This window comes from Papaver somniferum, chromosome 10 (assembly GCF_003573695.1).
Source record: "Papaver somniferum cultivar HN1 chromosome 10, ASM357369v1, whole genome shotgun sequence".
NCBI lineage: Eukaryota > Viridiplantae > Streptophyta > Magnoliopsida > Ranunculales > Papaveraceae > Papaver > Papaver somniferum.
Window position 1 is genome coordinate 51,430,126 of NC_039367.1, and position 25,627 is coordinate 51,455,752.

At 36.0% G+C, this 25,627-nt stretch overlaps 1 long non-coding RNA gene across 1 annotated transcript; it reads right to left on the reverse strand.

The window, feature by feature from the left end:
• Positions 1-10,219: 10,219 nt before the first annotated feature.
• LOC113317315 lies at positions 10,220-10,886 on the reverse strand. Its single transcript, XR_003343424.1, has 2 exons — positions 10,824-10,886; positions 10,220-10,466 (listed from the first exon to the last, which is right to left on the reverse strand). It is a non-coding gene; the product is annotated as an uncharacterized LOC113317315 (long non-coding RNA).
• Positions 10,887-25,627: the final 14,741 nt, after the last annotated feature.

Here is a 25,627-nt window from a genome sequence, read left to right on the forward strand (position 1 = left end):
CCGGAGAAACTCCTTCAACTATTGTGAGGATAAAGTGGACTTTTATTTGTCTCCTGGAAATTCTATTTCTAATGTTTCAGGTATTATAATCTGTCTAGCAGCTTTCTCCGTTATGGTGTCTGAACCATCGTCCACGTTGACATGTTCATACTGTACCATTAAGGGTTACAAACTTTCTAGTTGTTTCAAGTACAAGCATAAAGTAAGATACGTCAATAAACTTCAACGAAGAGCAAATATATTAACAAACAAGCTCAAACTTGTTCAAAAGTCGTCTGAGGTATAAACTCAAATCTTCTCCAAGGAAGTTAATTTCTAAAGAAAAAGTTAGACCATTATAGAAAACAACAAGGTCTAAACATTCTATGAAACAAATTTTAGGAACTTTTTCCAAAAAGGTCATGGTGTACAAATTATTTTTCACCCCAACACAGCTTAATTGTGTTGGCTGTGCTTTTTGTCTCAAGTGCCCGATCACACAAGAGACAAGAGCTTAGCATCTTCAGGCCTTAGAAAAAGATTTTTTTTTTTTTTTGTTTTTTTGGATTTTGGTTGATCTTTTCATATCCTAGTTTGGTATTGAAAAGATGTTTCAATGTTTTGATTGACTAAAAGAGGGTTAAATCGACAATTCTACTTCTTTAGGGATGAGAGTTGTGCGTACGTGAATATTCTTTTTGTATAAAGGTTCCGTAAGCCTACATTTTTTTCCTCCTTGAATTTTTTTTATCATAAGTTTACTTGTAGAGCTTGCTTTGAGAATTTCTCTCGCAAACCCATACTTGTATGGAGACTCCGAGCATTATGACTTATGATGGAAAAGAGGTTAATATGATTGTTAATACATCAATCATGAAGGAAAAAGATAAATATCCGGTACCCTCTTCCTTGAAAACAAAAAGGAGGAATGTAAGGAAACCAAGGGTTGTCCCTTCAAATCTTAGGAGTTTTCTGGTGTTCTTGAAGAGTTGAAGGAAACAAGAAAGAAGATGCAGAAAATAAAGGTTATTGTTTTTATGACTTGAATTTCAGAAGGCCCAGGTTCGGCAACAGTCAAGAAGGTTTGTTGAAAGTGACTCCTTTCTTCATGAACTTTATGTTCCAATGGTTGTTGACGACAAGGAGTTCGGGGACGATAAAGAATTCTTCAAAGGTCGTAATGTTTAGGAAACTTCTTATGAGAATTTATTCTTGTGTTTTAACAAGTATAACTACGGTTTGAATAGCAATTATTTGAGTACATATAGATATTGCCAACGATTTTCATCTTGCAATGTTTTTATATTTATTTATTTAAATTCCAAAGTTTATTTGGAAGATGATTTTGCATTATTAATCTTTATTGGTTTATATATTGCAATTTTTTTTATGGGATATGTGTGTTTGCGTCGTGAACAGTGATTTTCCCATATATGTCAACAGCTAAGTCTATTATATGTCATTATGCAAATATTGATGGAAGATAGAATGAACTTTTGATAACAAAGATTAAGTCTATGGTATCATTAAGCAAATATCGATGAAAATAGAATGAATCTTTGTATATTCCACAATATTGATCTTTCCCTGATCCACTTGTTTTTCTAAGTATGTGTGACTCTGCAAGTTCTCTTATGTTGAGCATTTCCGATTGAATTAATCATGGGTTCTCTTGTGGTTAATTTAATTTGAGTTTTCTGGAACAATTTCATGTTTCATGTGATTTGTCTGGTTGTACAATCGGTTACATAACGCAGACTGCAAATTATACTAGCATATTCAGATTGTCTAACACTTTCTCCAGTATTCTTAAACAATTTCACACTAGGATCAAAAGGAGTACAAACAGGATTACAATCAAAATAATCATACTTCTTCAGAATTTTTTCAATGTAGTGAGATTGATCTAAAGTAATACCACTACTAGTTCTAGTTATTTTGATTCCCGAGATTACACTAGCTTCACCCAAATCTTTCATGTCAAAATTCAAACTAAGCATGCTTTTAGTTTCATTGACAATAGATAAATTGGAACAAATATCAGCAAATCATCCACATACAAGCAAACAATCACACACAATCATTCTCAGATTTATAGTATGCATTTGTCACCCTCATTTATTCTTAAGTTATTTGAAATCATTAAATTATCAAATTTCTCATGCCATTGTTTAGGAGCTTGTTTCAAACCATAAAGAGATTTTTCTAGCTTACATACTTTCTGTTCTTGTCCAGGAATTACCAAACCTTCAGGTTGTTCCATGTAAATTTCTCTTCTAGTTCACCATTCAAAAAAGCAGTTTTAACATCCATTTGATGAATAACAAGATTATGAGCAGCGGCAAAACAATCAAAACACGTATAGATGTTAATCTAGTAACAGAGAATAAGTATCAAAAAAGTCTACGTTCTCATGTTGTCTAAATCCTTTAGCAACCAGTCTAGCCTTGTGCTTATCTACTGTTCCATCAGGTTTGAGTTTCCTTTTCAAAACCCATTTACAACCTATAGGCTTACAACCAGGTGGTAAATCTACTATACGCCAAGTTCCATTAGACATATGAGAATCCCATTCATTATCTACAGCTTCTTGCCAGAAACTAGACTCTACAAACTAAACGCCTCTTGTAAATTAGAAGGTTCTTCCTATAAGCGTAAAATTCAAAATCAGGATTTTTATCTTTTGTCTCAGTCCTAGCTCTTTTACTGCATCTAGGTTCAATTTCAGTGCTAGTTTCTTCACTTCTAGGTTCTTCTAATCTAGGTTCAGAATCAGCACTAGGTAGAATACTAGGTATTGAACCCCCACTATTACCCCCACTATTTCAGATTTAAAAGGAAATCTCTCTTCAAAGAAATCAACATCAATAGATTCAATAATGACCTTATTATAATATCAAAGAACCTATAAGCTTTACTGTTTTGAGCATAACCAATAAAAACACATTCATAAGCTCTACTTTCTAACTTATGTCTTTTAGGATCAGGTTTTCTAACAAAAGCTAAGCAACCCCAAACTCTAAAATAAGAGACATTAGGTTTTCTATTTCTCCAAAGTTCATAAGAGATATCATGGTTTTATTATTAGGAATGCGGTTCAAAACATGGCAAACAGTTAACAAACATTCACCCACCAATGAGAAGCAGCACCAGAACTAAGCAAACAAGCAACAGTCAATTCAGTAAGAGTACGATTCTTTCTTTCAGCTTTCCCATTCATTTGAGGATTATATGGTGCAGTTCTTTCATGTATAATACCATTAGTTTGATAAATTTCAGTAAAAGGAGCAGAATCATATTCAGTACCTCTATCACTACGAAATCTCTTAATTTTCCTACCAAATTGATTTTCAATTTCAGCAATAAAAATCTTAAACTTTTCAATAGCTTCGTTCTTATGGCTCAACAAATAAACATAAGTATAATTAGAACAATCATCAATGAACGTCATGATATACCTCTTGCCATTTCTAGTTAGGATACCTTCATATTCACACAAATCAGAATGTATTAAGTCTAGTGGTTTTGATTCTTTACAACAGATTTATGTGAAGTCTTGGTTATTTTTGCTTGACTACAGTATTCACATTTCTCAAATCATTTTCAGAAAATTCAGGGAGGACACCTAACTTGCTCATGTTATTTACTAATTTTTTACCCACATGACAAAGCCTACCATGCCAAACATTAAAATTGCAAACCATATAAGCAGAAGAATCAATTTTATTCATAGCATCAACATTAAGCTTAAACATTCCATCAGTAGCATAACCCTTTCCTACAAACACTTATTCTTAGTTATAGTGTAAATATCAGACCCAATAGTTTGATACACCCATCCTTGTTGAGAAGATAGCCGGAAACAAGGTTCTTTCTCATTTCTGGAGTGTGAAGGACATCTTTCAGCATGAGTGTCTTTCCAAGTAAACTTCAACTCTACCGTACCAGAACCTTTCACCATAGTGCTGTGAGAGTCTCCCAATAACACTTTCTTGTCTTTGGTTTCAGCATAAGTCTTAAACATGGACCTATCAAAACAACAATGACGCGAAGCACCACTGTCTATCCACCACCCATCAGATCCACCAACCATGTAGAACTCTGGATCAGAGGACATGGATTATAACGTCACCCACAACATTAGCTTGTGTGTTATTCTTTTCCTTGTTAAACCTGCAATTCCTAGCCATGTGGTTTGGTTTATTACAGATATAACAAAGAAACTCAAATTGGAATTCTGTCCATTTTTCGGTGGGTGTTGGTTCTTGTTTTGATTAGGCCTTCCTCCTTTCTTCTGGTTCGGGTTAGGTTTCATATCCCTTTTCTTAGGTTTCAAATTCGGATGAGTCTTATTGTTAGAAACAATGAGAATCTCTTCCTTATCTTGTTTCCGAGCTTCTTCCTCAACTCTGAGCTTAACAATCAAACTTTCAAGAAAAATTCTTTAGTCTTGTGACCCAAAGTATTACAAAATCTTTCCAGCTAGGTGGTAACTTGTCAATCATTACAGAAACTTGAAATTGTTCATCAGTTTTCATACCTTCGGCCACAATTTCGTGGTAAATTTTTTGAAGTTCATGAGCCTGTGCAATAACTGATCTGTCATCCACCATTTGGTATCTCACATACCGGCTCACATATTTCTTTGAACCCGCTTCCTCGGTGTCATATTTTTTCTGTAATGCATCCCATACATCTTTAGCAGTTTCAAAAGTTGAATAATACTCATATAAATCGTCAGATAATGCATTAAGAATGTAGTTTTTGCAATCAAAGTCATTATCGACCCATTTGTCAATGGCCTTTTGTTTTCCTCAGGAGTTTGAGAAAATATTCGACACCACCGGTAGGAGGTGGATCTGTGTAGCAGCACCAGCAGTCTTATCAGCAGCAGGTTCCAGGGTTCCAGGATGAACACTCGAATCATATGCAGCTTCATCAGTTTGAGATAAAAGAACATCTTCAGCTTCCACCTTCTGAAATGCAACCCTTCAAATTTGAAAGGCTTGTTGGTATCATCAACGCTTCTTTTCAACCTCCATAGCAAAATCAATACCTTAAAATTGTTGGAAACAGTGAACAATAATGAAATGGAATCTCAAACAGCTGAGTCGCGGACTAGGTCGCTATCTTTAAGGTATTTCGCGACTCTGCCTCTTGATTGTGCTAGCAGTCAAAAATGTCGAAAACCTATGGGATAAAACACTGATACTCTCTTTGTTCGATTTCTCTGCACCTTGAGAAATCGAACCAAATCTTACTCTCTCTATCACTTGCTCAGAATTCAATAGATGTAAAAACAACTTGTTTTCATCCTCTGCAAAAACTGGTCTTATATAACTAAAGAGAATCAATCAAAATTAATGAAAATAAAGTCTGAGTAACTGCCTCATTAATCTTCCGTAACAGTCAGAAAACGGGCAGATTTTATTGCCAAAATTAAAGACAATTTATTAAGAATTATTACCTAAAACGTTTTTCAAAACCAAAAGTCAAATGTGCAAAAAATAGTTTTTTTTTGAATCACAGACCTCCCAAGACCCCCAAGGCCCCGCTCTCCCGGATTTTATTAAATACATAAGATATATAATTATACCTTGTCAAATGCATGGGGTAGACGAACCCAAGTCTATAGTGTGGGAGCCAAAACAATATCACCACACTACCTCTCTATGTTTGGCATAAAATTACAAAACTATGTTTTTAAATATATACCCAACAATCCCCCACTTATATTTCAAAAAACATTGAGCAAATGATGTATAGTTGTGCATCTGCAGAGGTGCCTTTCGACTTGAACCTCTGCATAGTGTTAAACTTTCTAATTACTAGGTGACTAGAGTGAATTGCGTCTTGAACTCTAACTAATATTAGATTATTTAACACGCACAATTATATCTAGTAAAGTCCTTAAGTTCGCACATTTAGGCCATGTGCTTATCCCTTTTTTAACAAATGATCTAGAGAAATGCCCAATTTCTCATAGAAGGCGGCCACACCTTCGCATTCGCATAGGTGAGTCTATCAAGAATATTCCTGTGTATCCCACTCTAACTTAAGAGTTATAGACATCATTAAGAGTTAAAAACTCAACTTGTTTCCTACTTCAGGATATCATGCTATGGGAATGCATGACTCTATCGCATCATTTGTAACTTCGTCTAGTCCCTTTGAACCTATTACTAGGTTGGGTATCCATTACAAATGACTCAACTTCTCACGGGCAAAAGTCCCATACTTTTAGAGATATTCCATACCTTTTCTCTTGCTAATCCTTTCGTCAAAGTATCAGCTATATTTCCTTCAGACCTTACATGATCTACTCTAACAGCACCAGTTGTGAGAAATTCTCTAACTGTGTCGTGCTTTCGACGTATCTGTCGATTATTACTGTTATTATAACAGTTCTCAACTACTACGATAGCCGCGGTACTATCGCAGTGGATCAAAGTGGCTGGTATGTGTTTTTACCATACTGGAATGTCTAACAACAGACTCTTCAGCCATCCTGCCTCTTCACTAGCTGCTGTTAGTGCCATCAATTCAGCCTCCATCGTAGATTGGGCTATAATTGTCTGTTTCTTTGATCTCCAAGATACAGCGCCCCCAGCAATTGTAAAAATATATCCGGGTAGCGTTGGAATCATCTGAGAGAGTATTCCAATTAGTATCGCTAAATCCTTCAAGGACTGCAGGATACCTGTTATACTGTAATCCTAGGTTTGTGGTTCTTTTCAGATACCGCATAACCCTCTCAATAGCATCCCAGTGTTCCAAACTAGGATTACTGGTAAACCTGCACAGAACTCCCACTGCATATGCAATGTCTGGTCTAGTACAATCAGTTGATTACTGGTAAACCTGCACAGTGTTCCATATAAATTTCCTCTTCTAGTTCACCATTCAAAAAAGCAGTTTTAACATCCATTTGATGAATAACAAGATTATGAGCAGCGGCAACAGCAATCAAAACACGTATAGATGTTAATCTAGTAACAAGAGAATAAGTATCAAAAAAGTCTACGTTCTCACGTTGTCTAAATCCTTTAGCAACCAGTCTAGCCTTGTTCTTATCTACTGTTCCATCAGGTTTGAGTTTCCTTTTCAAAACCCATTTACAACCTATAGGCTTACAACCAGGTGGTAAATCTACTATACGCCAAGTTCCATTAGACATATGAGAATCCCATTCATTATCTACATCTTCTTGCCAGAAACTAGACTCTACAGAACTAAACGCCTCTTGTAAATTAGAAGGTTCTTCCTCTATAGCGTAAAATTCAAAATCAGGATATTTATCTTTTGTCTCAGTCCTAGCTCTTTTACTGCATCTGGGTTCAATTTCAGTGCTAGTTTCTTCACTTCTAGGTTCTTCTAATCTAGGTTCAGAATCAGCACTAGGTAGAATACTAGGTATTGAACCCCCACTATTTCTAGATTTAAAAGGAAATCTCTCTTCAAAGAAATCAACATCAATAGATTCAATAATGACCTTATTATTAATATCAAAGAACCTATAAACTTTACTGTTTTGAGCATAACCAATAAAAACACATTCATAAGCTCTACTTTCTAACTTATGGCTTTTAGGATCAGGTTTTCTAACAAAAGCTAAGCAACCCCAAACTCTAAAATAAGAGACATTAGGTTTTCTATTTCTCCAAAGTTCATAAGAAGATATCATGGTTTTATTATTAGGAATGCGGTTCAAAACATGGCAAACAGTTAACAAGCATTCACCCCACCAATGAGAAGCAGCACCAGAACTAAGCAAACAAGCAACAGTCAATTCAGTAAGAGTACGATTCTTTCTTTCAGCTTTCCCATTCATTTGAGGATTACATGGTGCAGTTCTTTCATGTATAATACCATTAGTTTGATAAATTTTATTAAAAGGAGCAAAATCATATTCAGTACCTATATCACTACGAAATCTCTTAATTTTCCTACCAAATTGATTTTCAATTTCAGCAATAAAAATCTTAAACTTTTCAATAGCTTCGTTCTTATGGCTCAACAAATAAACATAAGTATAATTAGAACAATCATCAATGAACGTCATGATATACCTCTTGCCATTTATAGTTAGGATACCTTCATATTCACACAAATCAGAATGTATTAAGTCTAGTGGTTTTGATTCTCTTACAACAGATTTATGTGAAGTCTTGGTTATTTTTGCTTGACTACAATATTCACATTTCTCAAAATCATTTTCAGAAAATTCAGGGAGGACCCTAACTCAATCGTGTCGTGTACACAAATTTATACGTCGTATTTTGTTTAAATGACCAGAAGGACGATGATGATCCGTCTTAAACCTACAAATGCATTACATATAGACGATGTTGCTTCAGCACAAATATTCCTTTTTGAATCCCAAAATGCAAAAGGAAGACATTTGTTCTTCAGTTGATTTTACAATACATGATGTGGCTAGATTTATAGCTGACAAATATCCAGAATTTCAATTACCAACTGAGTAGTTCTGTTTACTTCTTCTTTTTCACCATTTGTTTTTTTTTTTATATTCTACTTTGGGTGCTAAGTTTACTGTTTTTACTGAACCATCGTCGGTTTACTAAAGGAAATTGAGGAAGAAAAACCAGTTCATCTTTCCTCAGATAAACTGTTCAGTACGGAATTTCAGTTCAAATATAATTTTGAGGAGATGTTTGGTGATGCAATCCGAAGTTGCAAAAAGAAGGGATTCCTTTAGAATCTAATAATGTAGTACGGTTCGGAGGAGATGCCCGGCAGGACAGGCCCTGCGTGTATGAACTATACAGCTGGTATTACTGCTTTGTTATAAATGATGAACACTAAACGGGCATGTCCTTTTTTGTTGTTGTTGTGAACCTGATTTTACTACAGGGGTCTATCTCAGCAGTTGGTTTGCTCATATTTTATCTGGTTAAATCCTTACCAAAAGGTTGTTTTTCTTGGAAGAAGTTTTCAATGCAAAATCTACCTCATGGTGGTCTATAATTTTCCACGTGTTCCAAAATCCACGTTTGTTCCAATGTGATATGTAATTTTCTCCTACTCTGATTATGCTTATCAGTGACCCAAATTTGTTTAGTGGTCCAAAATCTACACCGTGATGCAGAATTTGCCACTCTCAGGACCCAAATTTGACCTAGTTATACTTTACCGACATAGAAATTGCTTTGCGTTCCGAAATCTGAGCCGTGATATAACTCCAATTTAGATGGTGATTTGTATCGTCACCCAAAAATTTGTACTTACAGCGTAACTCGTTAAAGTAAATTTTTTTCTTAAAACAATTACTAGAACAAATTTACTTTCTCCTACGCTAGGTTACTAGAAGAAATTGTTTAAAACAAGAAAGATGATGCGCCATAAAGCTGGACTTACAGAGTGACCGCTACACCAAATTCTATCATAGAATAACTAAAATGAGAAGAAGACGTAACACAATCCACTCTTTAAAAGTTAACAGTGCTCACAAATGAAAAATCTCTAATCAAAGGCGCAGTCGCGCAGCCACTGATTCTCCTAGGCCTACTATCACCAACATGGAATTCAAATCAATCTTTTTTTAAAAATAAGATTTAATATAGAAACCAAAGGGCCAAATCTATCGCTGATGATAATTGTGAAATGTGTGTGTACGATTTAACAAATGGGGGACTATCAATTGAAGACCAAAGATCACTTAGTTGTCTTTGATCCTCAAAGAAAGTTTCTTTTCTATTTAGGAAGTACCTGAACAATTGGTCTCATGGGCAGTGTCTTAATCTTTAAAATGATTTCTAAGGTTGACCAAGAGACTAAAAGTGGTGTTGCCTATGGTTATCTCCAGCCAACAATCAGTATTCTAAAAAGTCGTCAAATCTTCCATAGTGGACTGCTTAGGTTTGCGAATCAAGAGTGCTAAACCTGGTTTGGTTCGCATAATTGATTTCGCAGAAACTTTTCATCAGGTTTCTTGGGATTTTCTCTACAAAGAAGAACAACACAAAAAGCCACGGTCTGCTAGGGTAATTCGAGATTGACCCAACTACCAGTCATTTTTCCTATTTAAAGCCTGGTCCACCAACTTGGATAACACGCTAAGGCTCCTACTCGGAGGCCCTGCAAATCCTATAGCTTATAGTATAAGCAAATGTAGGGAGATGCTTCAGATGTTAACAAGATGAGGAGAAGGGTCTCCGGTCTTTGGTTTTCATACTGAATTCAATAACAATTGCTCAAACAAAATAAAAAAAAAAAAGCATCCCTAGAAGTTTTTTATATTCGATGACATCTGTGATGTTCAATTTCGTATGAGGTTGCTTATAACATGTTTTAGCATTCATAACTAAAATAAAAAGTTATTCCATAGACTCGCATAAGTAATTACAGTAGTTAAGATCAGCCATCCAATTAACACATATGACATACCCATTTATAGAACAACCATCAACCATCTGATTTACTTGCTGCAGGTTTTGGAGCCACCTGTGCACTCTTCATGCTTCTTGCTGCACATAAATACCATTAGATCAGAGAATCAATTAATCTGAATTTTGTTTTTACAATTTATTCTCTAAACAGAAAATGTAGATGTTCAGATACTGGTGTACAAAATTCACTTTCAAACATGTTTTCCGTTCAAGAGTAATAACTCAAGAATTGCATAATCTATACGTCCAGATACACATCCAACCATGTTTCACAAACTAGATAAAGGCTGTAATCCATTACACATTCTATTGAAGCTTCAATACTTGGTTCTGACAATTGAAATGCACTACACCATATATTTTGAGCAAAAGCAAAGTAGAGCCATGATTGAATGATTGATGCTAGTGAATGATTAATATGTTATAATAGATTACCATCTGATTTACTTTCTCTAGGCGTTGATGTCATCGTTGGACCTCCGATGTTTCCTGATGCACCTAAAGACCATGACATTTATTACAGATTTAACATATCTGTCCTTTTTATGACCGAAACATGCTAGTTTTAGTCTTTCTTTTGGCTCATTACTGCAATTTTCTTCACTAAAGGAGTTCCTAGAGAAAAAAGAATGGAGATAGCCAATTTGTTGGGAGTACAAATGATGGAAACTGCTGATAAATATTTGGGACATCAACTCCTAAAGCCTGCTCACCTGATATCTTCACATGATGGGCTGGAGGACATATTTGACTCCAAGACAGCTGGTTGGAAGAGAGTGTTCTTATCTCATGCAGGAAAAACAATGCTAATAAAGACTGAACTGAGATTAATACCCCCTTTTTAAATGGATACTTCAATCATTCCTAAGAAAGGTGCTAGACAAGCTGATTAGAATCATGAGAAACTTTTGGTGGGGGCATGACAAGGAAATGAAGAAAATGCACTTCATTAACTGGAGCATTTTTGAGCTGGAAAAGGAGCAGGGAGGACTGGGAGTTAGATCACTACAACATCTGAACATGGCAATGATTGCAAAATTAATATGGAAATTCTTGGAAGATAAGGAGTGTGTCTGGGGTCAAATAATGAAAGCTAAGTATGTCAAGAAGGAGATTTCTGGGCGCTAAAGAACAAAAATGGATGTTCTGCAACTTGGAGTGCTATGCTAAAAGTCGGAGAAGAAATGAGGGATGGATGTTGTTGGAATGTAGTTAAAGGTGAAGATATTGACATTTGGGAGGACCCATGGATTCCAGGCATTTAAACTATGAGACCAGAGAAGAGTGAGAATGGTGATCAAGGTGCAAAGAAGGTGAAAGATCTCTTTTTACAAGGTGAACAAAAGTGGGATGAACCCAAGCTGCAGCAACTATTCAATCCTACTGAAGTGACCAAGATCATGGAGATCCACTTATCTAATGATCCAGAGGAGAACACCAATGACAAACTTATGTGGATTCATCATCGAAAAGGTGAGTTCTCAACTAAATCCTTTCTCAAAACTCTGACAGCTAGAGTTCTATCCACTTCAACAAACAATGAGCTGTCATGGAAAAAGTTTTGGAATGTGAAAAATATACCACCAAGAATACAGATGTTTGGCTGGAGGATGCTTAAAAATGGTCTACCAGTTTCTAGCAACATCAAGAAACATATTCATGAAATCAATTATGAGTGTAGACTATGTGAAAGAAACACTGAAAGTATGGAGCATCTGCTTCCATATTGTCAGCTGACTCAAGCAGTGTTGTTTGCCTCTCCTCTAAGCCTTAGAGTTGCTGAAAGTACAAATATGACTGTCAAAAACATCATTTGTATGTGGTTAGAAGAAGGAGGTGGATATGACAAACCGAGAATGGGGTTGTGCATATTCTGGGCTATATGGAAGAGGATAAATGATGTGATGTTTAATAAGAAGACTCTTAAGGTGCAAAAGGTCATTCAAGAAGACATGTATTGGTACAACATGAAGATTGAAGTGAATATGGATGAAGTGCAACCAACTGAAAGTGACATTCTTGAGCTCAAAGAGATTACTGGGAACCACCAGAAGGAGTGAAAGTTAAGATCAATTTTGATGGAGCTGCAGGACCAAAAGGCTTTGCTTGTGGTGTTATTGCTAGAGACAGCAGGGCTGAGGTGCAGGGGTGTCAGAACAAGGTTATTGAGTACTGCTCAGCTATTGAAGCAGAGGCATATAGTGCAGAATTGGCAGTGAAGTTGGGACTGACCAAAGGGTTCAGAGACATCATATTGGAAGGAGATTCTCTGAATGTTATCAATGCTCTGAGGTTCAAGCATTTCAACCCAAGTTGGAGAATTAAAAACTCTATAAGCAGAATCAAAGAAGACCTGAGTAATTTCAACTCGGTGGAATTTGAGTACATTAGAAAGACTGCCAATGAAGTGGCACACAATCTAGCAGCTCTAGCTGCGACTACATACAGTTCAAATGTGTGGCTCTCCTCTCCCCCTCTGAGTATAATGCATCTCATTGAGCAAGAGAAGAATCCTCCTATGTAGCTAGTGTTTCTCTTGTTTCTTAGTTGTTGTTTTCTTGTTTTTCCTTTGTCAAAAAAAAAGAAACAAAGACAAAGATTTTTTTTTAATTCTTTCCTTTAGTCTCTGAAATTCAAACCCCTCTGTCTTCCTTCTTCTCTTCTATGATGTTTCACCTTTTTTCTCCCATTCTTCACCAATCTTTTCTGAAGATCTTCTTCTTTCAGGTTTTTCCTTTCGCTATCAGGTTCGTTCCCACACCTACCTCTTGTTTCGAGTTTCTACCCCTTTTCAATCCTCATGGCTCCCAAGATAGATCAACCTCCCATTAAGAGTTTTGAAGATTTCGAGAAAGAATTAACACAAAAGGCTTTTACCAAATCTATTCACAAAGGCTCTCAGAAGAACACTACTGAGGCTTGGTCTTCTTCTAGGGTTATGATCACACTCGGGAAATTACGGGCCGTCTTACCCATTCCATTGTATGATTCTTCTAATCCTATTTTTTACGATGTTCTTGCGAGGTTGGAGACCAAACGAGGGATATTTCAACTGAGTGGTAACGCCATTCGTATGGTAAACGAGTTCGTTCTTTATTTCAAGGGTGTCGGTGATAAGAACTTAATAGTTCTTACTCACGGCCAGCAGAATAGACTTTAAAAGAACACAAAAATATAGAACACACTTATAACTCTCCTACATAATCAAGCTAATAACACTTTACCTCCTTATATAGGCCACTGAACTATAGAACTAAGGAAAGGAAACATATAAGGAAACTACTTCTATAACTAGGAACCTAAAATAAAATTCTTAAAACAGAACAATTTCCAAAAATAAACTAATGCCTAAAACAAGAGAATTTAGGGATTTCTAAACCTAACCCTAATTTTAATTAAAAATTCTAAGTAATTGGGAATTTCTTATCACCTCCCACCCCCCCCCCCCCCCACCCCCCCCCCCTAAGATTTTCCTTGACCTCAAGATCAGTTCAACCATGGAGATTACTGGTTCAACCTCATCTTCTTCTTCTGGTAGATTATCCCCAACAGCTGTGTTAGGAAACAAAGCTTTCTTCAGAAACGATACATGAAATATCGAGTGTATTTTTGACTCCTTAGGCAAGTCCAAACGACAAGCCACCGGTCCTATACGCTCCAAAATCTTATAAGGTCCAAAATATCGTGGAGATAATTTTTAGTTCTTCATGTGCACATTAGAATTTTACCGATATGGCTGCGACTTTAGATAGACATAATACCCAACTTGATATACAACGTACCGAAGTCCTTCATCTGCCCTTAGCTTCATTCTATTCTGCACCACTTGAATTTGATCCTTAAGCATTAATAAAACTTCGTTCCTCTTGGTTATTTCCTCATCCAAAGTTGTAATTTTCGCTTCTCCTGGTAAATAATTTGTTAATACCGGGGGAGGAATGCCATACAAATCCTCAAACGGTGTAGTATTAGTTGAAGTATGATACGATGTATTATACCAATACTCTTCCCATGGTAACCAAGATGACCATCCTTTTGGTTTATTTCCAGCAGAACACTGTAAGTAACCTTCCAAACATTAGTTAACCACTTCAGTTTGACCGTCGGTTTATGGATGATAGGAGGATCTCATTCTTAACTGAGTTCCATGTAGGCGAAACAACTCTTGCCAAAAATTACTTGTAAATACAGCATCCCTATCAGAAACTATAGATTGAGGAAATCCATGAAGTTTGATGATTGTTTCTAAAAACTTCTGGGTTACCGATGTGGATGTATATGGATGTTTTAATGTAAGGAAATGGGCCTATTTCTTTAGTCGATCCACCGCTACAAGAATCACAGTTTTCCCTTTAGACTTTGGCAATCCTTCAACGAAATACATGGATATATCTGTCCATACTGTAGTAGGAATTGGCAATGGTTGAAGATATCCTGCTGGAGAAAGAGTTATGTATTTATTCCTTTGGAAAACTTCACAACAAGCAATGTAGTCTCTAACACCTCTTTATGCATTCTAGACCAGTTGAACAACTTAGATAAACGTTTTACTGTCTTCAAATATCCGGCATGACCAGCAATTGGAGAGTCATGAAACTCAGATATTAGAAGTGCCTTCCACCTTGAAGTAGGACTTATCACTAGTTTATGTTGTTTATAGTAAACTAAACCATCTCGTACGGTAAAGTTATTCTTACCGAAAGAAGGTTGACTCACTTTAAAGATGAAATCTGTGATCCACAGATCTGTTTTTAGTTCAGCTAATAGGTCTTCCATCCAAGCACAACTAACATAAGTTACAGCACAAATTTCACCGTGTTCAAATTTTCGAGAAAGTGCATCAGAAACCTTGTTAGATGATCCCTTCTTGTACTCAATCGCGTAGTTTTGTTAACCATTTCTGTTGTTTCTGTGTTACAGCTCTAGCATCCATAAAATACTTCAAACTTTGTTGGTCTGCCCGAATAAGAAATTTTCTCCCAATGAGATAAGGTCGCCATTTAGTAACCGCATGAACTACTGCTAACAACTCTTTCTCATAAGTTGACAAACCCATATGACGAGGTCCAAGTGGCTTACTTGTGAAAGCAATTGACATTCCTTCTTGCATCAAAACCGCACTTATTACTACTCCACAAGCATCACTTTCAATAACGAAGGTCTTTGTAAAGTCAGGTAATGCTAGCACTGGTATGCATGTCATTGCACTTTTCAATCTAACAAACACGTTTGTTGCTTCATCTGTCCACAAAAAACCGTCTTTTTTGAGTAATTTTGTAAGTGGTGCTGCAATATTAGCATAACCTTGTACAAATTTCCTATAATATCCTGTCAAAACTAGGAATCCTCATAATTCCTTGACAGTTTTCGGTAACAGTCAGTCCAACATATCCAGTATCTTGCTAGGATCAGCTTCCACCCCTCTTCTTGAGATGATATGTCACAAATACTCAACCCTCTCAGTACCAAAAGAACATTTACTTAATTTGACTTTAAGTTGATGTCTTTCTAATATCATAAATACTTCACGAAGGTGTAATAAATGTGTTTCCTAGGTAGGACTATAGATCAGAATATCATCAAACAAAACCAAGAAAGATTTTCTTAATTGATTTCTGAACACATCATTCATAAGATGTTGAAATATTGATGGAGCATTAGTTAATCCAAACGGCATCACTAGGAATTTATAATGTTTGTCATGGGTTCGAAAATCTGTCTTGTAGATATCTTGTTCATACATTCTAATTTGATGATAACCAGATCTTAAATCTAGTTTCGAAAAGAATAAAGCACCATCTAGTTCATCTAATAACTCATCAATGACTAGTAGCGTGGTTTAAAGCTTTATAATCAACACACATACGACAAGTGTCATCTTTTTTATTAACTAACAAAATAATAGAAGATAAAGGACTTGTGCTTGGCCTAACTAAGCCTGATTCTACCATCTCTTTAACAATCTTTCGATCTCACCTTTCTGGTAATGTGCGTACTTGTAAGATTGTACATTGATTGGAGCACTCCCAGGTTGTAAGGTTATGCGTTGATCATGGCTTCTCACAGGTGGAAGCTTTGTGGGTACTGAGAACACCTCACCAAACTCTTCAATTAATTCTTGTATCTCCCCTAGTGTTTCTTGACTAATTTTTGCTTCTGCGCATTGATTGATCTGGCAAAAAAATCAAGATGATCCCTTGTTTAAGAGGCTCTGGATGGTATTGATGTCGGATAACTTTACTTTATTTTTCTTATCTCCTTCCAGTCGAATAAGCTCACCAGCCCTCTTAAAATCCATGGTCAAATGTTTGAAATCCCAAGTTATGAGACCTAATGTTTCTAACCATTGGACTCCCAAAACCACATCGCATCCCCCAAGTGGCAATACATAAATTTTTTCTTTTGAACCCATATTTATTCAACTTATAATCCAGATCCAAGCATCTTCCTTCACAAGTCATTCTAGCACCATTAGCTACCATCACCTCAAAAGTTTCATCTTTAATTATCTTAATTCTAATTCTTTTAGGTATCGCAGAATCAAAAACATTACGAGTACTTCCAGAATCGATAAGTATGGTAATTTGAGCCTTCTTAATTTCTCCTTGTACCCGTATAGTTTGTGTAGTTAATGATCCATCCAGCGAATGCATAAAAATATCGGCGGTTTCTTTTTCAAGTTCTTCTTCTATAGCAACTTCATATTTACCTTCATCTTCATCCTGATTGTCGTATTTATCAATTAAGAACAATGTTTGAGTTTTACAACGATTACCATGGTGCCAATTTTCATCACAGTTATAGCATAGTTGTTGCTTTCTTCTTTCTTTAGCCTCGGCCTGAGTTAATCTTCTAACAAATGGAGTTTCCATTATGGGTTTTGAAGATGAAATAGGTGCTCTAGAATTAAAAGGTATACTAGTATTAACAACACTAGATGTCTTTGTTGCTATTCTATATGATTGTATTCGCAACGTTACCTTTTCATCTTGTAACCTTCCAATTTTCATTGCATCATGTAAATTAGTAGGAGTGTGGGATTGAGTTTCTAGTCTCACCTCGTCTTTTAATCCACTTAGAAAACAACTCACTAAAAATTCTTCAGGCAAATTATCTACCAAATTTGATAATCGTTCAAATTCTTCACAATATTCTACATATGAACCTGACTGCTTAATTTTAGCGAGTTTTGCTCCTGCATCTTCATATGAAGTAATACTGAAACGACTAATAATGGATTTCTCAAATTCTTCCCAAGTAACTACAGGTTTAGTTCTCTTCAACCACCTATACCATTGTAAAACTTTACCATCTAAATTACATGTGGCCAACTTGATTTTCTGATTTGCAAGTGTTTCATAATACTCAAAATACTGTGTAGCCTTAAAGAGCCAACCTTCTACATCAGATCCATAAAACTTGGAAAAATATAATCGCACATTGTTAGAGAATAGCTCGGTCGAACTCGCATGCGTTGCTATATCAAGCATGTTTGTCAATTTTAGTGATCAGAACTATATAGTCTTGATATCTAGCCTATTAGCAAGTCTCGGACTAGGATAGGAAAAGTGTAAGTGAGCTCAAGTACTTCATGGCGATTCAACGACAACGACGAAGATCTACACCAAGGAACCGTGGAACTTCATCAACAAAAAGGTATGTGAAGACTTGAACTTATGTGTCACTCATAATTCCATCTATTATATCTCCTACTTCTTATGAGACAAAAGTCGTATGCTTTATAGACTAGATCAAATACGCTAATATTTCGAGCTGAGTATTCAATGCTTATCTTTTTCTCGAAATACGTGTGTTGGTAAAGCTTTTCTCTTTAACCAAGTTTATCTTCATCTTTCAATCGGGTAGTTGAGAATTTCTCTGACGTGAAGACAATCTGTGAATAACGGTTGGGATAGCGTTCTAAGAGAAAGTCTCAATGATTGAAATGAGAGTAGATTACGTAACCCTTGATCCGAAGTTCTTTGAACTTTGTTGAGAAAGTGTATTCGGTAGGATTATAGAATTGGCTTGTCAAGTCCGCGAACCCAGTTCGCGAACTCAATCCGCGAACTGCCAGAAGTTCTCAAACCCGAGAATTTCTGCTGGGATTTTCAAAGACCGTTTGTGAGACGCAAGTCCGCGAACTCAGTCCGCAGACCTAGTTCGCGAACTGGTGGAAGTTCTCGACCGAGAATTTCTGCTGAGTTTTGGAAAACTCAAACCGAATGCTTAATTCCACGAACTTGTTTGTGAGCTTAAGTGGTTGTAATCTAAGATGATTAGCTCTGAACATAAACATTAAATTACTAAGGAATACTTAATGCAAACCATGGCTATAATGTTCATTGAGACGATTCAATCAAATCAATATCATCTAGAGTTCAATTGTCTCTTGTGTAGTTACATAAGATCTCATATCAATTGAATGACTCTCTAACTATTTCGTTTGAGTCAAGTGGACTAGTTATTATGGAAGAGGAACATGGTTAATATGTGAAGCTCATATGGTTTCCTTTTGGTTTCTATATTGGACCTACATGTATGTAAATGTTTGGGCCAGTTCTCAAGAACTTGGAAAACGTCTACGAGTGTGTTTGACAAGCTTTGTATTTCGATCTGACGGTTGAGAGATATTGGCTTGGATTTAAATCAGCGGTGAATAATGTTTACTTAATTCTTAAGTAAAAACCCTGGTTTGAAAGGCTATAAATAGGAGACATCTAGGTTGAGGAAAACTAATCCCCACACACCTTTCTTGTGTGATACTAGTTTTCTCTAAGCTAGAGTCGATCTCCATTAACCCTTGAGTTTCTTCTTCAAATTCGGGTTAAAGACTTAAAGACTTCATTGGGATTGTGAAGCCAGACCGATACTACTTTTATCGTAGTTGTGTGATATGATCTTACTTTTCTATCGTTAAGAGTACAATTGTTTCTGATTGGCTCGAGAACTTGTTTCCCCGATAGGTAAGATAAAGTATTCGCGAACATCTTCGTCTCACTGTTCGTGAATCCTCAGTATTCTTCTTGTGTATTCAGGAATCAAGTATTGAGAGGTGATTGGTTTATCTAGGCTGTTCTTCGGGAATATAAGAACAGATAAATCAATTAGTTCATCTGCTACCTTGATCATATCAAAAAACAGAATCAAAACTAGGGTTTATCCGTGGGAGACAGATTTATCCTTTGATAGACTTGTCTGTGTGAGACGGATTTGTTTATTGTAAAAGCCTGCGATTTTGGGTCGTAACAACTCTTTGTTGTGGTTCATATCAGCAAAGGGAATCAAGTACGTAGTATCCTGCTGGTATCAGAGGTGTAGAGGTGCAACTGTACCTTGTATCAATGGGGGACTGATAGGGGTTCAACTATAGTCCAGTATGAAGTTAATTGGGAGTAGGCTAGTGTCTGTAACGGCTTAATACAGTGTGTATCTAATATGGACGAGGTCTAGTGGTTTTTCTGCATTTGCGGTTTCCTCGTTTACAAAATTTCTGGTGTCTGTGTTATTTCTTTTCCGTATTATATTTGTTATATAATTGAAATAATACAGGTTGTGCGTATAAGCTTAATCAATTAGAGATCCAGTCTTGTGATTGTTGATCTCATTGATTAACACTTGGATATTGGTTTTTGATACCAGCCAAGTTATCTCTCTTTGATTTGACTCGCAGATTCTATTTGTTTGAGTATCAATCAGATTGACAGATTAAGATATTAACTTTTAATTGATTGAGTCTTGTTGATTCTCTTAAAGGTTTGTCCAAGTTTGTCCATTCAGATTGCTAATTGAAATATTGGGTGGTGTTGTTAGATCCCCGCTTTTTCAATTGGTATCAGAGCCGGCAAACACATTAAAGACCCAGTCAGTCTGTGTTTGTAGCAATCTGACTTTGTGGACAGAATCTCTATGCATACCAAGATGCCTCCTAAAGCCGTCAACATTATCAAGTGTCCTGGAAATACCTCAAAGGAAAACTCCTTAGTTGGTTCTTCCGAATTCCGAGGTAGGAAAACTGTTCCTTCTTGTGATGATCGGTTTTTCTCCAATGTGATATTGGACATAATGACCAAGGCTGAAAAGGATCTCACTAGAATTGCAAGAAATTCTACTGAGTGCTTTGATCTACATGATCATGGAAAACTCATTGATGAATTTGGCAAGTCGTTTGATCGTGCACAAGTGCTTTATGATATTATAGGGTCTTTCTCTAAGGAAATTGAGAAACTTCTTCAAGTAAATAAATTACAGCGTAATAAGATCAACAATCTTGAAAAGCTGGTAAAACAAGGCTCAGTTAGATAAAAATGTTTGATCAAGACTCATTCATCCGATCTTGACAAGCTTCGTATGGAGAAGGAAAAAAAAATGAAGCTACACTTGTTCTAGCCAATGGTTAGCGTACTTCCTTGGAAAATGAAAACTATGTCTTAAGAAAAAATCATTTTGCACTTTCTAATTCACATGAGTTACATTACAGAACGAAAATTTCTCCAAAAGAAGATTGTGGTAAAACAATTTTTCGAAACCTACAATCTTCTCTGACGGATATGAAATCTAGACAAGTGCCGGTCATTGCCTCTTCTCTGCAAGAATGCACCTTCTATGGAAAAGGAAATCACTATGCCATCCATTGCTTTGCCAGACAGAAACAGGTGGCCAAACTTCATAAGTTACTTGTTTTTACGGTGAATAGAGTAAGCTATCCATCTACAATTGGAGTAAATAATGTACCACAGAGAGTCAAGAATCTTATAAACATGACCTCATTTTTAAATATCATTCTAGGGCACAGGTATATTCTAAACGAACATATTCTAATACTTCTGGTAAAAGTATTCCCTGCATTTATAAGAAATTTTTTGGCATATCTGAGTATGAAAAAGGGATCCCCATCTTTTCTTATCCACTTGAACCTGTTGCAAGAGGTCCTAGACTTAGTCCTCAAAAGATGTCTCCAGAAGGATATGTTAAAATCGATATGTCCTATGTTTCTGGACTGAGGAATAACAAGAAAAGGAAGGCTAAACAAAAGTCATGGTTATTTAATGAGCTGGATGCTCATACTTGTGCTAATTAATCACAAGGTTGACTTCACACCCAGAAAAATCCTAGTGGTGTGAGGATTGAATAGATATACTCCATGTAACAATGCTCATCCAACTAATTTCTTATCGTCCTTAGCTGGGTAATAAGTTTTACATGAGTATCGTATTGGTTGTTTTGCTTTCTCTTGACTTTAAACTCAAGTTCTGTTCACGGGGTTTTCTTGACTTACCCGCGAAGGTTTGAGTACGGGTTCGGACTTACGTTATATTATTATCTGTCAAACCCTAGTTCCCTTAAATTGTTTATATACCATGCCTATTGAGTTAAAGTTATCTAATCTAGGTTCTTCTTCAATGGCTTCTTCTTTTTGGGATTTTTCTAAAGACTTTGTTGATAATGGTAAATACTTTGAATTTGATAAAGAGAAGGGAACTCTTGTTGAAGTTGAAGGTTTCTTTCCTTAATATCCTGTTTTACCTTCAGATATTGGGGAAAAGAGTTCAACTAAGGTGGTTATTGATTCACAACAAATTGTTGGAACTACGGTGTGTCTTAGTGCTGTGAAAGCTAAGCTGAAGAAGGTAAACAATAACCTTGATCTTTTGAAGAAGTCTAAAGATCCTCTCAAGGCCTCTGATATCTCTTCTTAACCGCAACGCATAAATCTTCATGATCATTCATTTGATGATTTGATTTAAGAGTAATTTTCTTTTAGATACCTAGGAAGTCTTCTTTTTGGTTTAGATGGAAGAATAACTAGTGCTGATAGCCAAGATTGTGACTACACATAGCTATCTTTTGTTTCATTCTCTTTTGTTATATTTTAGGTTTTGGTTATAAAATTCTAAAAATATTTTGAGGATGTTCGTTATTGCAATATTATGTTTGGTTTCTTTTATTGCAATATTGTTATGGGATATGTATTTTTTGCGTCCGTGAACTTGAAGATCCCATATTGTTGTCAAAAGTAAATTCGTTCATGATCAGTTTATGGTTTAAGGAACGAATCGACTTTTGGCAATGACAAACGCAAACCCTATGCAATCATGGATTTGATGTAAAATAGGATGTGGTCGTTTGTATTACAAGGATAAAGTCTATTATGTCACTTTGTGATGTAAAGATAGAATTGATCCTTGTGTATCCACGGTTTTGAACTTAATTGTTTTATTTTATGAAAACCGTGAAGGCTCCATTGTGTGTCTCATATTGAGCACCTTACAACTAAGTCGATTAATCTTGGCTTGGTTGGTTGTTCCATGAGATGCTATATGTTGATCATATGAAACTAAATTAATCGACTAGTTTGATTGTTTAGTTTTGTACTCCATAGGTCTTCTTTTCTTCTTACTTATACTGAATACATGTACGGTTAGGTGTGTCAATTATTTGATACCTTAATTGGGGTTCCATAATCCTTCATGTTGATCCCAAAATAATTAAATTGATTACTTAGTTAATTAGTTTGGTTATCCAATTAGATTGATTATAGGTTCTCTTGTAATTAATCTAATTGATGTTTCAAATATTCCACAATCTCTTGTGTTGAGTATTTGAAAGACTATAGTAATCATGTTCTTTTGTGGTTATTGTAGTCATGTATTCCATAAGGTTTCTCTTATATCGAGTATACGTAATATTCCTAAGATTTTGCCTTGTGTTGAGTAAATGATCGTATATTCCATAAGAACCAACTTATGTTGAGTACTCTTTTGAATATTCCGTAAGGTTCTCCTTATGTTGAGTATTTTTGAACGATTAAGTTGGTTATCTCCATATGATTAACTTAGTCGTAGGTCGTTGCTCCGTGAGTTTACTTATGTTGAGCACGTTCAATTAAATTGATCACTTTTGTGGTTTTGATTTAATTGTTTTTGACAATTAAATTAATCATGGTTTTACTTGTGGTTAATTTGGTTGTATTTTGGATATAAAAGATCATCTTTTTGATTTTTGGTGTCCAAATAAATCCTTCTTTTCTTTTTGAAATTAAGGTTGCTTATGTTGTTCTCTTGGGAATGACATATTATGGGGGAGATTTCTTTTGAACTTGTGCTTAATGGTAATATCTTGCGGGGAGTGCGTCTGTGGAATTTTTTAGGGGTTATCTTGTATCTTAAAACTCCTTGATGAATGTTGTTAGCTTCGGCTATAAGATTGCATCTAAATTTAAGATGATGTGTATCTTCTCTTTTGGTTATGCATTGTCTCTCCTGGGAATTTCATTATGAACCCTCTCTTTACTTTTGCCAATTTTATTGACAAAAGGGGGAGAAATAGTGTAGTTCACACTACATAATACATATGGTTTTCGGATCATTGTATAAGGGGGAGTGGTTTCCATGATCGAGATAGGTATCGACTAAGGGGGAGTGATACATATCACCATAGTACTATTGTTGAAGTCGTGATGCAATTTGACTTTGATATTCATAGTAGTACTATGACACTGTTTAATAGTGATTGAGAATCTCGATTTCTCTCATTATTTGTGCTACAGATCTTCAACAATGGTGATGCTAGACTTACAACCTTTGGGATCATTGGAGTACTTGGAAATGACGAAGATTTCAAGAACGTTGAAGATTAGACTATGGAATATGAGCCACTAAAGTTTATCTTTTTTTATTCCATATGTATTAGTAGTTTTGTCACAAAAATGAACAAAGGGGGAGATTGTTAGAGCATAGCTCGGTCGAACTCGCATGCGTTGCTATATCAAGCATGTTTGTCAATGTTAGTGATCAAAACTATATAGTCTTGATATCTAGCCTGTTAGCAAGTCTCGGACTAGGATAGGAAAAGTGTAGGTGAGCTCAAGGACTTCATGGCGATTCAACGACAATGACGAAGATCTACACCATGGAACCGTGGAACTTCATCAACAAAAAGGTATGTGAATACTTGAACTTATCTGTCACTCATAAGTCTATCTATTTTATCTCCTACTTCTTACGAGACAAAAGTCGTATGCTTTATAGACTAGATCAAACACGCTAATATTTTGATCTGAGTGTTCAATGCTTATCTTTTGTCTCCAAATACGTGTGTTGGTAAAGCTTTTTGCTTTAACCAAGTTTATCTTCATCTTTTAATTGCATAGTTGAGAATTGCTCTGACGTGAAGACAATCTGTGAACAACGGTTGGGATAGCGTTCTAAGAAAAAGTCTCAATGATTGAAATGAGAGTAGATTATGTAACCCTTGATCCGAAGTTCTTTGAACTTTTTTGAGCAAGTGTATTCGGTAGGATTGTGGAATTGGCTTGCCAAGTCCGCGAACCCAGTTCGCGAGCTCAGTCTGTGAACTGCCGGAAGTTCTCAAACCCGAGAATTTCTGCTGGGATTTTCAAAGATCGTTTGTGAGACGCAAGTCCGCGAACTGGCGGAAGTTCTCGACAGAGAATTTCTGCTGAGTTTTGGAAAACTCAAACCGAATGCTTAAGTCCACGAACTTGTTTGTGAACTTAAGTGGTTGCAAATCGTGGCTATAATGTTCATTGAGTCGATTCAATCGAATCGATATCATCTATAGTTCAATTGTGTCTTTTGTAGTTACATAAGATCTCATAGCAATTGAATGACTCTCAAAATAGTTCGTTTGAGTCAAGTGGACTAGTTATGATGGATGAGGAACATGGTTAATATGTGAAGCTCATATGGTTTCCTTTTAGTTGCTATATTGGACCGACATGTATGTAAACGTTTGGGCCGGTTCTCACGAATTTGGAAAACGTCTACGAGTGTGTTTGACAATCTTTGTCTTTAGATCTAACGGTTGAGAGATATTGAGTTGGATCTAAATCAGCAGTGAATAATGTTACTTAATTCTTAAGTAAAAACCCTGGTTTGAAAGGATATAAATAGGAGACATCTAGGTTGAGGAAAACTAATCCCCACACACCTTTCTTGTGTGATACTAGTTTTCTTTAAGATAGAGTCGATCTCCATTAACCCTTGACTTTCTTCTTCAAATTCGGGTTAACGACTTAAAGACTTCATTGGGATTGTGAAGCCAGACCGATACTACTTTTATCGTAGTTGTGTGATCTGATCTTACTTTTCTATCGTTAAGAGTACAATTGTTTCTGATTGGCTCGAGAACTTGTTTCTCCGATAAGTAAGATAAAGTATTCGCGAACATCTTCGTCTCACTGTTCGTGAATCCTCAGTATTATTCTTGTGTATTCA